At 28.4% G+C, this 16,672-nt stretch overlaps 1 pseudogene; it reads right to left on the reverse strand.

Annotated features, from left to right (window-relative positions):
* Positions 1 to 1,748: 1,748 nt before the first annotated feature.
* On the reverse strand, positions 1,749 to 15,768 carry LOC142333548 (lysine-specific demethylase 2A pseudogene; annotated as a pseudogene).
* Positions 15,769 to 16,672: the final 904 nt, after the last annotated feature.

The raw sequence follows: 16,672 nt of genomic DNA on the forward strand, positions 1-16,672 counted from the left end.
CTGATGGCATAATTTACAAATCAACAGCTGATTAATGATCCTGAAAGCAAGAAAGAAGGATAAATATTCAGCTTTCACCGAACAGGTGCAGAAGTGATTGAGAGATTCATAGAAAACTGAGAAAAGGTAAATTTTGCTGTCCAAAATTAATTTATCATCCATAATAAATTAAAATATTTTCAAAAAACAATTTTGACACATTAACAAATCATAAATATTATATTTTTATAATAATTATAAAATTTAATAACTGAAGATGCGGATCCTGTGAAAATTGATTCTTGAAATTAATGTAGTAAGTTTAACTTATCTATTGTTCAAATTATCTTTGTTTTGGTGGTTTATATTTAATTTTTTTAGCATAGTGGCCAATATGTTAAATGGATTATTTGAATTTTCAAAAAGAAAAAAAATACATTTTCATTGTATTTTTTCATTTGTGCACCCTAATCATTATAGATTCTTCACAATAGTGATTTTGTACATTATTCCTAGATAACTGTATTTTATTTGATAGGATGTTCTGGATCAGATGTTATGTTTTTTAAGCTACTAACTGCCTCTTTTTAAATGTATGAGCTGTTTTCACTGAATCTTTTTTCAATGTAACTAAGAACAGAGAAATAGAGGAAATTGTAATAATACATTTCCCTTTATTCTTGGCTATAGCTAAGGAAAAAAACTGTTTTTTTACTACGTATTAAGAAGAAAAGTTGAGGTTTGTAATTATTGTGCCTCTCAATAGCTTACAGCATAAAGACTCAAGCCAACCAGTTTTGTCTACTAACTGAACCGTGACAATGAAATTGAAGAATTAAATTTAGTTAAGGCTGGGGTCAGTCAGGTATATATTGTTATAAGCTTTAAAAGAGATGACATTTTTATGGATCTGACACTAGTTGAGTATTAGTTTGTCAATAGTTACACAATTTCATTTAACTTCCCCATTTTTTTAAATAAAAATCTACAGAATTTGTAGACATTATAGAATTGTGAAATTGGTATGGTAACTAAAATTTAAGATTTAGTGTAAACTTTGATACTGATAGTTGAATGTGTGTTTTCATTAATTTACATTTTATCGGCTTTCCTATTCTTATTGGATTTAATAATAATTGAGGGCGGGGAACATTAAGTGTAATCTTTGATATTGATAGTTAAATGTGTGTGTCATTTGTTTACATTTTTTCAGTTCTCCTATTCTGATTAGATTTAGTAATCATTGAGGGAGGGCAATGTTAAGTGTACAATTGAATTGTGATTTGTGAATGTCTTATTTTTTATCAGGGCTCGTATTCTGATTGTATTTAGTAATCATTGAGGGAGGGCAATGTTAAGTGTACAATTGAGTAATTTCTGATTAGAAATCACATCTAAATACATATAGGCTATGGATGTTTACCCCACTGGGTTGATCTAGTAGTGAACTCATCATAGCAAAAAATGAGCTGATTTTGAAGTCGAGAGTTCTACGGTTCAAATCCTAGTAAAGGCTGTATAATAGTTATCTGTATAATAGTTACTATTATACAGATTTGAATACTAGATTGTGGATACCAGTGTTTTTTGGTGGTTCAGTTTTCAATTAACCACAACTACACACCTCAGGAACTGTTTAGACCCAGAGGCTAAACAGAAAAAGAGAGGTTATAGATGTTTCACAAAATTATTCTGTAATGTGTGATGATTTTTACTGCAATATAAAATAATGACTCAGATTAATAAAAGGATGTTTAAAAAAATATAAAAAATTGTTTACTTGTCAAACTATACATATTACAATATATATGTAGGTAGTAGTATATTTACATACATATTTTACTAATTATTACTAACTATCTAAATACAAATTAACAAAAACAAAAAATTAATTCAAAATATAAATTAGTAATGTATTTTTTGCTTGCATAAGCAAATTACACATTTTGTTCTACCTATAAAAATGATTAACTATATTATTTATACAAAAATAAAAAAAAATAAACAAAGGAACAAAGTATAACAAAAAGCAACATCTAGAACAATACCCATACATTAACTGTATTTTTATATTATTCTAATTATGAATATTTACAATATTTATAATTTTTTAAACACAATTATAATTTTATTGTTTAAATTATTATTATTATAAAATAATTCACATATTCTATTTTTTTCTTTTTAGTAATAAATTACTAATTTCTAAAATTAGTGAATTAAGTATAATATATATTTTTATGTTTTGAATTATAATGGTTAGAAATAATTTTAATATATTCTAATCATAAAACTATACATTTATTTTTTCCAATGTCTTAAAACTGTTTCTTTTTTCGACTGATTGTCGAATGCGGAGCCATTTTGCTCTTTATACACTTTTTTATAGTTACATATTACATATCCAATATTATAATATATATATATTTACGTATAAGTTGATCCTGTTCTTTTTTAAAAATCATTTCTAAAGGTTTTTTATACATGTATAAACAATAACAATATTTTTATGATACTATTTATAAATATAAACATTTTTGTATAATTTTAATATATTTAACTAACACACTAATTAATTTACAAATAATATACATATTAAACAATATACAATAATGTTTTTTATTCTTTAATAGATCAGATGATAATCCAATGCTTATTGACACAATTTTTCTTTAGGATAAGTTAAAGGATGTGGAGCACCTATCTCTCTTAAATAAAAAAACATTAAATTGGCACGTTAAAAATATTACATAAATTAATAATAATAACTTACTTTTGCTTATTAGGTTTACATTTGAATATTTATTAAAAGAAAAATTGTTTTTATTTCTAAAGCAGGTCTACAAAAACGTATGGACTGCTTCATAATACTTCACATAGATTTCAATAGTCACAACAAAGTGGTTCTTTCTTTCTAAGATAATCTTCATTGGATTAACAGATAAAATAAGACATGCATTTGCTTAAATATGGATTCTTTTCTTCTTTTTAAAAAAAATAATATAAGAATTTAAAAAGTAATTATTTCATCCAAAGTAACAATAAATAACAAACAGGAAATATTAACTCATTTCACACTGATATATCAATGAATAAGCTGGCTACCATTTATTTGTGAAAAATGCACCCACCCTTGCATCGCCATATGATCATAATTAAAATATGCTTTTTTGATTTACAGACATGGTTTTCTAGTATTAAATATATGGGTTGTTTTTTTAAAGACAATTAAATCCTCTCCTAAAAAGTGTGCTTATTTCAAGTCACTGTATGAAAACATTAGTTAACATTTTGTTAAAAAAAAACATTTTCTTTTTAGGCAATACTTATTGGCACACATTATTAATTTTTTTTTATTTCTCTATTATTTTGATTATTAGATGTAATATTAAAAACAAAACATAAAATCTATACATAATTACATAAAAATATTCCAAAATGTTCTTTTTAATACAAAATCATTTATGAAAAAATATTAGATTACTTTTCAGACAAATATGCATGTTTCCCTTAATTTTCTTCTAATAATAAATAATTAAATTTAACAGTAATCCTTTAACTTCTATTAACCAAGTGATCACACTAGAGATAAATATAAAAAATTAAAGAACATGACTGCCAAATAAAAACACTGTTGACAAATACTGCTCTTTAATATAGTATAATTAAAGAGTGTGCGGGTGACAATTTTCTATATAGTATAATTTTTTTAAATTTATTTAAACATATATATAAATACATATACACTCCTGGTAACATAAGGATTTGAACGTGGGGTGATACATCTAAATCGGTCAGCTCTTGAGCTGTTACAGTGAAATAAACGTACATCCTAAATACATTAATCTCCTTTTTGGGCAGTCATGAAAAAAATTAAATATTTACAAATCTTTAATTTATATTTTTTCAATTTACTGTAGTAATTTGTGAGTTAGTATTACAGAAACTATTTTTTAGAAACTAATTAATTTTCATTAGCTTCAGCCTTAACCTTATTTTCATTTAATAAATAAGGTTAAGTTATATTATTCACTATTACCCTAAGGTTAAGGCTGCTCAATTGAATACTGAGTGCCACACTATTAGATTGAAATGTCATTTGAAAGAAATGATTTTTGGGAGCCAATAAGCTTTATATTTTTTTTTGTTTAAGTGTTATAATGTCCAAAAAAAATGACGTAGGTAGTTAATGAAATTTAGTAATTTAACTCATCCTTCTATTTTGTAGCAAAAAAATTTCATAAAAAATGTTTTAATGTTGAAATTAGTAGATGATTTCTTATGAAATTTGTAGAATACAGTGACAAGTTTTGTTATTCTTAAAATTCACTAAAATACTGACCAATTTTTTTTTTTTCAGCTGAAGATTTTTTATATCTAAAACCACTTCTAAACATATTGGAGGTAGATGAAATGATAAAATTCTATGTTATTGTCATTTATATTGTTCAAATTTACACCTACTCTTAAAATGTTAATACAAAAAGAAAATACATTTTTTATATGCTGAAATAAAATGTCCCAAAAAATTAACTTTACACAACATTTTAAAAATATTGTTTTGTAAAAAGAATTATTTATTATGACTATTCTTTGTTTTCATATAGAATACTACTATTATTGTTAGTTTATCGGCTATTTTCAATTTAAGTTATCTGTTTGAAATTACACAAAATTGAACATTAGTTTTTATTATCTTCAGTAATTACAGATTAGGTTCACAAATTTGGAAACAATGTTATTTTTTATACATCTTTCTTTGCCATCCAAAAAATATTGCAAATATTATGTAAAGCTAAGTTACAAATAATAAACATACACCGTAAGTGTTCATGCAGATAGATGATGATTTTATATTTATTCACTGTTAAATAATAATTTATGTAAATATCAATAGCAGGTAACACTATCATTACTATGCAAGAATGCTTTTACTAAACCGCATGTTATTCTCCAAACTGTACAACTGTCAATTGCTGAATTTTAAATAATGCCATTTCAGCTCATAGAAAAACTGTTATTCTATGTAGTTTTGTGATCAACCCGTTATTACTATCATTGGAGATTATAAAGCCAATAAAAGTCTATGTTAGTGGAAAAAATATAAATTCAAATTTCTATTCTTAAAATACTAAAGCAAAGAGAAAGTAGATTTTTTTACCTAAATAAATTAATTTTGTTACCTAAAAAATTCTTACTTTCCTTTCCTTAAAACAAAAAATTCAACATGCTATCAAGAAATACTGAATAACTGCAATTAAAGCTTTTCACTGTTGGTAAAGAATAATGCCATATTATTCTTTACCAAACTATTATTATTTACCTTTGGATAAATTATATTATTAAAAGTATGAAATCATTAAAATCTGTAGTGCAAAAAATAAATTTTAATGTTTAAAAAAATATGCTTATAATTTTTGGAAAATTTTTAACAGAAAATCTTCGACAGATAAAATTATATGGTGTAACTTATTTTGTGAAGTTTATAAACATAAATTAATATATAGATTTAATTTAATAATTTTCATATATATATATATATGAAAATTACAGCCAAATCAACTTAATTAACCTGTTAAGAAAAATAGCAAAAAAAAACCTGGCTTGCATTTCTCCTTTTCAGACAGAAGTGATGACAAGTGCCAGTAAAATATCCCAAAAGGACAATGGAAACAGAATAAGAAAAAATTATTATTAAAAACCATTTCAAATATCTTTGAAAAATAATTAGTATAAACAGAACAGATAACTAGTGCTTGAAAAAAAGAACAAATTAGAACACAAATAAACTTACAATAAAAATAACTAGAATGGGAAATCTTCAAGACACAAAGAAGAATTTTAAGAAGGACCTATACTCCATGAAAAACACAAGAATAGATTGAGATCAAACAGAGAGATATATGACAGAATGAAAAACCTGGAAGTAACAAAAAGAAAAAGATGACTAAAATTCTACGGACAAATAATCTGAAAAAACCAATCAAATCTAAACAAACAGATTTTTAATAAACTGTGGAGCTACAAGGATCAAGGATGATGTTTAACAGATGAATGAAGTATATAATTGTAATAAAAGTTTTGTATCTTGAAAAATTTTACCAAGAGAACAATTTTTAAGTATACAGCAAACAGGCTCTTGTCCACATGATATATGTAACGGCAATTTAAAAGTTGAATGAGGAATCCTACCACCAGCAAGGAGCATCATAGTGATTCCTGATAATGCTACACCGAGAACCACACTACCTGTCAATCAAACATATGGGAGAAGTAGGTTAATCAAAAAGGTTTTCCCAGTGCTTCCAGAAGAATCTAAAAAAAAATACTTTTTTTCTGTGGATATTGTGAGAAATGGAATCATATGCTTGGTTCTGATCTGGTACTAATTTAGAAAGGTTAATATTTATGTACTCTTTGGTTTACAATTAAGGGTATCTCTTTTGGCCATGCTTTTATCCCTACTCTTAAATATGAGTAGGGATATCAAGATAAGAGATTTAGATTTTACAAAAAGAATACTTTAACATCAGACATTTAACGAGTTACATATATTTAAATAATAAAATTCCTACAGGAACATGCCTCATTTGAGAAGAATGGATAGTATCTTAATTTTGTATCATACAACTATGACAGCCATGACCACTTCAGTATTAACCATAATTCTGATAAAGTTTTAGTTTGGCCACTATTGTTAACACATTTTCAAAACGCATATTAATATTACATTAAAGGACATTTCATGACATAAAATAAAATTAATAATAAAAACAACAAATTATTATTAATAAATTAATAACAAAAATTACAGAACTCACATAATTTCTAATCTTAAAAGTTATGCAAACAAACAAAGAACTGAACGTACCTTGCTACCTTTAAGTATATGTTTTACAGACATTAAACAATACTTTTGTACTTTTGGATACATCATTTCATCTATAGCATTTGTAGACTCAGTCTGAACTTCTTCTTTCAAATGTCTGGGCCAAACACAATCGACCCAATCTATTTGACGAACAAGAGCAGGTGACTGGACATAATTTTCTAGTTTTGTATGGCTGAATTCCAAAGATATAACATTAAGTAATTTGTCTTTTTCAGAATCTTCATAATATCTCTGCCATTCTGGATGTGTGTTAACATCCATGACATCAACTTGTCTACGAGAACCTAAACTCAGAAAAAGTACTCATATAAGCTACCAACAGAATTTACTGATAAAAGAACTTGCATTCAAACAGGATTTAAGTTTTTCTTCATACTATTCAGATTTTATTTCATAGTAATTAATGAAATTAATAAAGAATACAAATATATGCCGCCTTTTTACGTGTTCATTTTAAGGAAGACAGGAAAGAAAAATTATGGTAACTCTGAATGAAATTATGCGATGTCTGTAAAACATTAATCACCAACTGACCATGATGTAAGTCAATTCATATTTACTTACTTGAGATACATAAAAAAAAACTACTAGAATAAATCAAAGAAATAAAATTTACAAAAAAAAAAATTTGTAATATGTTTTTGAAATCATGAATAATTTTACATTCTGCCAGTAAAATAAGCTTTTCTGGTTCTGTCACTGAAAGTTCATTAACAAAAAATAGTGTACAAGCCCAAACACCTGAAACTTATGTGGAACTTTTTTCTCACATAGATCTTACTGACTGGAATAATATTTTTTTAACATTTACTGGTAATTTCTTCTGCTTAGCAAATTACCTCTACCAAGTCGAGAAATTTAGCTATTGTTTTCTTGTAACAGCTACTTTCTCATACAAATGTTCATCTATAAACATATTTATTTAGAAGAAATCTTCAGATTAGACAGAGGAAGATGGAACACTTGTTCCATTAATCAATTATCAGAGCGATTTTTACAAAATGTTTTTTAATCAGATTCATCAGAATCAGTTGGATTTAAGAACTCTAAAGTACACAAACAATTTTAATATACCATCGTAAAAAAGTGAACATTAAGTATATCGATAAAAATGAAACTTTAAGCTTTATAGTAAGGCCTATAATTTAACTGCTCTATGATAAAAAGCTAAATAATTAACAACAAGATGAATTTAATATCCAGAAACACACAATTTACTAAAATAGAATGAATTAAGAAGGATTCTTTTGAACTCAAGACAAGAGAATTACCTAACACAGACTTGATAAAAAATTTTATTGTATTACATGATCAAAATTTCATAAATATTTTGTACCGACTTCAGCAATACAAAAACTAATATCAAAGGGGTGCTTTCATTTTTATTTCAATAATTTACATACAAGAATATAACAAAAGCTTGCACCATACTCATCAGTATGAATGGCCTAATAATTTATTTTTCTATTGATATTTAATTTTTATTATAAGTATTAAATGTATTAAAATGTATTAAGTATTAAAATATTAAACATAAATGCAAATTAAGAAAAAATAGTCAAATTTTGAAAGATTAGTGAGCCTAAATATATAATCTGCCTATACAATCATCAGTACTAAGATTTCTAAATGATTTAATAGTATAAAATAAATTAAAGCCTTTATTTTAGAGAAGAAAACTGCTACAGACCAATTTTTTATTTTAAGGATTCGTAATTTTCATACTTAAAACAAAGGATCTTGAACAAAATAATTGTTGAAAGCAACAAGAAACAATAATTATTTCCAGAAAACATTGAAAAAACAATTAATCATTTTCAGAAATCATTGAAGTTAAGCTAATTATGAAGATATTACTGTGAAATTTGAAGTTCATATTTTGTACCATTAACAAAACAAATAACAATAAATGTACCATTAACAATTAAAGAAAAACAAATGAACAAGGTCTAATATCAAAGAACTGTTCCAGTCTTCTTCTTCCTCTTAGAGAAGCTAATTTATCATTTTACCCACATTTAACATAGATATGGGTCAGGTGTACAATTTGGAAAGATGATCTGTATATTTAATCTTAAGACTAAAAAGTCCAATAACTAATCAATACTTTTATGGCAATTAAAAATTAGAAAAGTCTAATTATAGTTTGGATTTATGTGATATCAACACATGATAGATGGTGCTGCCAAACTGATTATTACGGTTTTCTTTAACTTATCTTTTTGTGGAAATATATGCATTCCAAGGTATTACAATAACTTTTAGAGATACCCAGTGACCGGTTATCTAAGCTGTAATTTTTGGGATCCTAGTTTCAAATTCTAATTTCATTGCATATAGGAATGTTCCAACAAAACAGATGTCCTGTAACAATAATGGTAGCCAGAACTGACTTTGATTGGTGCAGAAGTAAAAAAAAAAAAAACACTATATAAGAGAGAACAGAAGAAAAAGAAAAAGTTAAAATAAATTTAATTAGAAAAACAGAAAAATATTAATAAAATCACTAGCGATAAAACTTTCCAGATTTATATTACAGAGGCCAATTTGTTACTGAAGATGAACCGGTGTTTAACTTCAGGTAATGTGCCAAGACACTATTGCAACCTACAGGAATATGACATTAACAATTTCTGAACAATTGGCTACTCTTAATTTACACCAGACTTTAATAGTGTGGTTAAAAATAGCTGTATTAAAAGACTTCCTCTATGAATCATGAGACCTTGCTGATGGTGAGGGGGCTTGAGTGCTCAGTGATACAAAGTAGCTGGAACAAAGGTGCAACCATATTGGAGAGGTATCTGTTGAGAGCCAGACTAAGGAATGATTCCTGAAAGAGGGCAGCAGCTCTTTCAGTAGTTGTTAAGGGCACAGGTTTGGAGAAATTAAATGACCATATCAACATCACTCAATCTTATGAGTACTGCGAAGCTAAGAGCAATGGAAAACTACAGGTGTTATTTTTCCAAGAAAATGTAGCTCTCTGTATTTTCATGTAACAAAGATAAAGGCGCCTTCCTTGGTAAACTAGTCCCCCATTTGGATCTCCGGATAGGGACTACAGAAAATTAAAAAATAACGTTTTACAAGTCATAGCATGGAATATAACATTCCATGCTATTTTAGACTTATAAAATAGGTTGATACGTTACAAAATTTAAAGAGTGAAATGACTTTTTGTCTGGTAAATTTAGAATAATTAACTCGGCATCAAATAAAGGGCAGGAAGAAGTAGGTTTCATAATGAACAAGAAGATAGGGGAGAGATATTAATCATTGTAATAAGGATAAAATCAAAACCTAAGCCGACAACGATTGTTAATATCTATATGCCTGCAAGTGCCCATAATAATGATGATGAGGTGGAGAGTATATACAAAGAAATTGACGAAGCAATTAAATACATAAAAGGGGATGAAAATTTAATAATAGTTGGAGACTGGAATGCAAGCATCGTAAAAGGCAAGGTAGGAAATACTGTGGGTGAATATGGGCTGGGAAAAAGGAATGAAAGAGCGGACCGACTTATTCAGTTCTGCATGAAGTACATACAGTTTAGTAATTACAAATACCCTGTTTAAAAAGCATAAGAGAATATATACATGAAAAAAGCTGGGTAATACTACAAGGTATCAGATAGATTATATCATGGTTAAACAAGATTTAGAAATCAACTCGTCAACTGCAAAGCATATTTAGGAGCAGACAGTGATAGCAACCATAATTTAGTGATAATGAAATGTAGATTGGGGTTTAAAAAACCTGAAGAAAAGGTGTCAGATGAATCGGTAGAATTTAGAGAAGCTTGAGGAAGAGGAGGTAAATAAGATTTTTGAGGAGGACATCGCGAGAGATCTGAATAAAAAAGATAAGTTAAAACATGCAGAAGAAGAATAGAAAAATGTTAAAAACTGAATTCTTAAATCAGCAGAAGAGAATTTAGGCGGAACAAAGAAAACTTGTAGAAAACCTTCGATATCAGAGGATATATTGCAACTGATGGTTGAACATAGAAAGTATAAGAATGCTAGTGACGAAGAAGGTAAAAGGAACTATGCACAATTTGAGAAATACCATAAACAGGAAGTGCAAATTAGCAAAAGAGTAGTGGATTAAAGTAAAGTGTTCAGAAGTGGAAAGAGAAATGATCATCGGTAAAATAGACAGAGCATACAGGAATGACAAGGAGAATTTTGTAGTACATAAGTTAAAATCTAATAAATAAAAATGGCACACCGATTTATACTACGAAAGAAAAGGCCAATAGTTGGGTGATATAAATTGAAGAGTTCAACGGAGGAAATGAATTAGAAACTGGTGTTATAGAGAAAGAAGAGGAAGTTAAAGAGGATGAAAAAAGAGATACAATACTGAGATCTGAATTTAATAGAACACTAAAAGATTTGAATGGCAGAAAGGCTCCTTTGATAGATGGGATACCTGCAGAATTACTGTGCAGTGCAGGTGAGGAAGTACATACAAACTGGTGTGAAATATTTATTAAAAAGGGAAAGTTCCATCAGACTTCAAAAAGAGTGTTATGACATGATATCAAAGAAAGTAGAATCAGATAGATGTGAAGAGTACAGAACAATTAGCTTAACTACTCATGCATCAAAAATCTTAACTAGAATTCTGTACAGAAGAATGAGAGGAGAATGGAAGAAGTGTTAGAAGGACATATTGGTTTCAGGAAAAGTATAGGGACAAGGGAAGCAATTTTAGTGCTCAGATTAATAGTAGAAGGAAGATCAAAAAAAGCAAACCAACATACATGGCATTTATAGACTTAGAAAAGGCATTTGATAACGTAGACTGGAATAAAATGTTCAGCATTTTAAAAAATTTAGGGTTCAAGTATAGAGATACAAGAACAAATAACATTTACAGGAACCAAACTGCAACAGAACTAGGAGTTAATGATGTTAAAGAACAATTTAGATCCGGACTAACAGTGTAAGGTGAAAAGATAAAGATGCTATGATTTGCTGATATAGTAATTCTAACTGAAAGTAAAAATTATTTAAAAGAAACAATGAATGGCATGGATGAAGTCCTATGCAAGAACTACCGCATATAAATAAACAAGAACAAAACGACAGTAATGAAATGTATTAGAAAGAACTTAGGTAAACCACTAAATATAAGAATAGGAAGAGAAAAGATTATGGGGGGTAGAAGAATTTTGTTATTTGGGAAGTAGAATTACTACTTGGATGAAGCAGAAGCGACATAAAATGTCAAATAGTACAGGCAAAACGAGCTTTCAGTCAGAAATATAATTTGTTTACATCAAAAATGAATTTAGACAACAAGAAGACATTTTTGAAAGTATGTGTCTGGAGCATCGCTTTATATGGAAATGAAACTTGGATGGATGATCAGAGTATTTGAGAAGAAAAGATTAGAAGCTTTTGAAATGCAGTGCTATAGAAGAATGTTAAAGATCAGATGGATGGATAAAGTGACAAATGAAGAGGTGTCGTGGCAAATTGATGAAGAAAGAAGCATTTGCAAAAATAGTTAAAAGAAGAGACAAACTTATAGGCCACATCTTAAGGCATCCTGGAATAGTCACTTTGATATTGGAGGGACAGGTAGAAGGGAAAAACTCTGAAGGCAGGTAACATTTGGAATATGTAAAACAAATTGTTAGGGATGTAGGGGGCATACAAACATGAAACAACTGGCACTTGATTCGGAATCTTGGGAAGGTGCATTAAACCAGTCAAATAACTGATGTTTGAAATCTATGTTTGAACATGAATACCTGACCGATGTTTGAACATTGACATAATGTTTTATTTCTGTAGCAGGGTCTCTCCCTGGAATAAAAATTATTGTGATCACCCGATCCAAATACATCATGCGGCTCAAAAATACTCTAACAATATGTATGCTTATCTTTAGTGTTTACGAGACACACATGCCATGTAAATGAGCCTAGCATGAATTACTCAGGTCATATACTAGTACATCTGGCTATGGTAATACATCATGTAAAACATTTCAACATTTTGTTTTAATTATGATCAACCTAACTTATTTTATTTCCACATTTTTCATATATTTTTTAATAAATTAGAATAATTATAAGTCAGAAGTGTTAGAAAAATTTTTTTCTTCAAAAGCTTGTTACTCTCCTGTTTGGAATATTTCATAATATATTTTTAGAAATAAGTTTTTAACCAACCATTAATACCTATTTGCTACTGAGGATAAACAGAATTAAAAATAATAATAATACTATGATTTTCACTTTTGGTAAAATCTACATGTTTTTATTAACATTCTTTAGCTGATTACCATAAATACACCATGCTATATTCAAAAATAAAATAATGAAATATATTATAACAATAACCTACAGATATAAAATTATGTAATTAATAAATAAATAAATATATATATATATATATATATATATATAGAGAGAGAGAGAGAGAGAGAGAGAGAGAGAGAGAGAGAGAGAAATGATTATACATAAAATTTCTAAATATTTCTCTGTTTTGGTGTAATTTAGTGATTTAATCTAATCCTATCGATAAAACAATTTAAACACATTATGTTCAATGCTTTCATGGACCCATTGGTAAAGAACAAAATTTTTTTTTTTATAATAAACTTTCTTTGCAAAAAGATTTTTCTAATACTCATAGAATGAATGTTGTTTGAAAGAATGAAGAACATCTGGAAGAAAAAAGATGGCATGAAATTACATCTGCATTGTCCTTGAAGGACTACCCGTGGAGAAAAAAAAACATAAAATATATGTGTAACATAAAAATATGTGTTTCAAAATGATTATTAGGGTTTAAAAATTATTTAATATTTATTAAGTTTTACTTACATTGATAAATTATATATGAAATGAAAATGCAACACTCAAACGGTTTTTCCTACAAGTGTTCAATGTGAGCACTATTCGTCACATGGTACACCATCCAGCCGATAGGAGAGTTCATCTAATACTTTAATTACCAAGTCTGGAGTAATTGATGTGACAGCAGCTTCAATCCTACGTCTCAACTCGACTAGGTCAGCTGGTAACAGTGGCACATGCGTTTGATCCTTTATAAACCCCAAAGAAAAAAATTGCACACGGTCAGATTGGGTGATCGTGGGGGCCAAGGCAAAAGAGCCCTGTGATCTGGTCCTTAGTGACCGATCTGGCAGTCAGGAAGAATTTCATTCAACCAATCGCATACAGCATCATGCCAGTGAGGAAGTGCACCATCTTAGGCCAAAGAAATTTTAGCAGTTGTAATTGCAATTGAGAAAAGATTTCCTATGACTACGCACAAAAGAATCTTACAAATTCAACATTGTCTTTGGACACACTCGATTGTCCTGTACTCTTCCCTTTACAAATACAGCCAGTGGTTTCATATTGTTTATACCATCTACGATTGTTACTGTCACTTGGAGGATCATCACAGAACTAAAAACAGAATGCATGTTGAACGGCAATTACAGAACCACATTTTGTAAACTGCAAAATACAGAATGTTTTCAGATGGTGTCGCCATCTTTGCTACTAGGGCTTTTAAACAGAAGGTACAGGGAACATTTTATGAGTCTATGCACAGCTAAAACTGTTTGAGTTGCTCTTTCATTTAATATATAATTAATCAATGTATGTGAAACTTGAGAAATATTACATAACTTTAAAATGGTGATATTAATTTTGACACACGCTGTATATTTACAAACATCTAATTGCAACATAATTATGTTTTATATTGCAATATATTTAGTAAAACATAACACAAAAAACCAACAATGCATACGAATATCAATTTGCATAACCAATCACATGAGTAATTTAAAATGTTTTTTAAGAAGAAAGCTTTTTTTTATAAAAAAAAAATGTTTGTTCTGTACCAGTGGGACCAAGAAAGCACTGAACATAATGTGTGTAAATGGTTTGGCTATAGGACTAAATCAAATCACCACTAAATTATACCAAAACACAGCAAACATATATCATAGTGGTCCTGAAAAATTGTAACCACCCTAATCTGGGTAGATTAGGGTGGTTCCTTCTATCCACTCCTCTCATTATCCTAGATCCTTTTTTTCCGATTTCATTTCTTATGGACACAGATCTGACCCTGGTAGGTTCTCCATGCCACAGATGCCAGGACCTGAAGAGGCCGTGCAACCTTGGTATTTGACAGGGAGCTGCCTATAGACCGACTCCAGAACTCTTTTTTCCTGTCCAATGGCTGCACAATAAGCCTAATCACTGAAGTGACAATTTTTTAAAGCCAGATTTCTGAATCCCAAAAACAACAGAAAATTCTACCAAAAATTAACTGTCATTCTATTTCTGCACGTAAAATAGATATAGTGATAATATATATAGTGAAAATACATATAGGTTTTAGGTAATGAAAGTATTACAGGAATATTACAGAATACAAAATTTAACAGCGGTTGGTTGAGCTGTATATTCAGTCTAAGTTCACAAAAACTATCTATGAGAAATACCATTCATCATCTTTCAAGGTATCCATGAGTAGGAGAAAATGATTTAGAAGGAACAGAATAAGATAAGAAAGAAGAAGGGGATAATCCAGAAATAGAATAGCGGGAAAATAATATCATGACCATGTCTCGTTCTAAGTGCTATAATGGCTGGCTGGAGGAAGAAATGTTAGCGATGACTGCAGGCATATTATTCAGGAGGACAAGGCCTATTCTGTCCTGAGAGGCCAAAAAAATTGTAAATAAACTAAGCTGCATACCTGATCCTTGATTTCTTTAGCAAAACATTGAGAAAATCTCTCGTTTTCCAATTTATCCTGTAGACTAAATGACCGCCTGCCTTCAATTTCTTCATCTCAAAGTGCCCAGTCATCAGAATACAGTTTTCTATCCTTTCGGTCACGCTGAAACAAAAATAATTGGAAAGGGCAAATAATTATTTGGCAACCGTACTTCGAACAATTACCAGTAAAAACAAAATTTAAATAATGCCAGAGATATGTTCTATTAATTATTATGACAAAAGTTAATACTAATAATTCTAATAGAAATATTTTTTTAAACTGTAATTTAATACTACCAAATACTAAAAATCATTAAAGTAACACGCTTTAAAAATCTTTCCTTGAATGAAAAGTTGAGAATTCTTAAATGATTATAAAGATATACAAGCTTAATCAATATTTTCTTACTTTTACACAGAATTTTTGTTAACTGTCTTTTTGCTATACAATTCATGGAAAAATGATCTAAAACTACAATAAACTATTACATTTGTCTGGAATTAAGGAGTTTTATTTAATAATGTCTGAACATTTCACCTTTTAAATACAATATTTAAATTAAACTGCATTATTTGACGCAGCTTATACAGCTCACTAAATGGGAGTTATTCACTCACTATATGGGTGTATTTAATATTTTTGGATTAACTTAAAAATATGTAAGCAGTTTTTAACAGTAAATATTAAAATTGATATAATTAAATAAGTAAATAAATACTAGTAATAAAATCATAAAAATATTTCAAAATCAATTAAAATGTTAGTAATTTTTATCATAAAAACAATAATTTTAGAACATGGTTGAAGAACATGTTACATACAAGAACAAACTTGCATACAATCTGGTTGAAGAATGTTTTTATGATGAAGATTTTACAACTGACATGATAAAGTATGCACGGATGCATGCTATCATCTTTTAAATTGTATACTGTGATTAAAAAAAATTGAGGTAAACAAGCAATTTAAAAAAAGATGACCATAATGATGCTGTATCTATTGCAATCAGTTTGAATTGTTCAAA

Source organism: Lycorma delicatula, chromosome 13 (assembly GCF_047948215.1).
Source record: "Lycorma delicatula isolate Av1 chromosome 13, ASM4794821v1, whole genome shotgun sequence".
Classification (NCBI taxonomy): domain Eukaryota; kingdom Metazoa; phylum Arthropoda; class Insecta; order Hemiptera; family Fulgoridae; genus Lycorma; species Lycorma delicatula.